Source organism: Brassica oleracea, chromosome C8, assembly GCF_000695525.1.
Source record: "Brassica oleracea var. oleracea cultivar TO1000 chromosome C8, BOL, whole genome shotgun sequence".
In the NCBI taxonomy this organism is placed as follows: domain Eukaryota; kingdom Viridiplantae; phylum Streptophyta; class Magnoliopsida; order Brassicales; family Brassicaceae; genus Brassica; species Brassica oleracea.
The window spans coordinates 4,965,315-4,966,021 of record NC_027755.1 but is presented as its reverse complement, the minus strand read 5'-3'; positions in this window follow the sequence as shown (position 1 = coordinate 4,966,021).

Sequence of the window (707 nt, the reverse complement as noted above, 5' to 3'; positions counted from 1 at the left end):
GTGAAGTACAACAACAAGTAGAAGATGATGCAGAAGTCTATGCTATAGATAGTGAAAATCCAGAAACCAAGGAAGTAAGCTAATTTATAAGTCTTTATATACTGATTGACTTTTTAAATGTTTAATATACTGTATGTAACTTTACTTATTGTGTCATTAAAATTGGAGGATGGAGAAGTGAATGAGGATGCATCTAACAAGCCCGTGAAGTTTACAAAGAAACGTGGAAGAGGAAACAAGGTAAATATATCTGTGTATAATGGTTTCTAAAATATTCTTTCAAATTTCATTGACTAAATCCAACTATCATTTCTGATTTTCTTGATTATTATGCTTATAAAGGAACCTAACGTTGACACCTCCAAATCAAAAAGACAAAAGAAACAAGAAGATTCAGCTGGTGATGTGATAGGACGTGTATTGGAAGATCTGGAAAAAACCGATTAGAAGCATGGCGAATTTGAAGAAATGAAGCTCTTTCAGTTTTTTAGTGCTTTTAACTAATATCAATGAAACTTTCAGTTTTAGTGTTATCTTTTGTTGATGTCTTCAATGAGGAACATCTGTTGCCTTGTACCTTAATCCTCCATGATGAGAAAAATATCTTTTGGTTTGTACCTTAATCCTTTGATAAGGAAACATATTTTATTTATGTTCATGCATGTACGCTAAGATATCAAAAGAACATATAATTTCTGCAATTAATC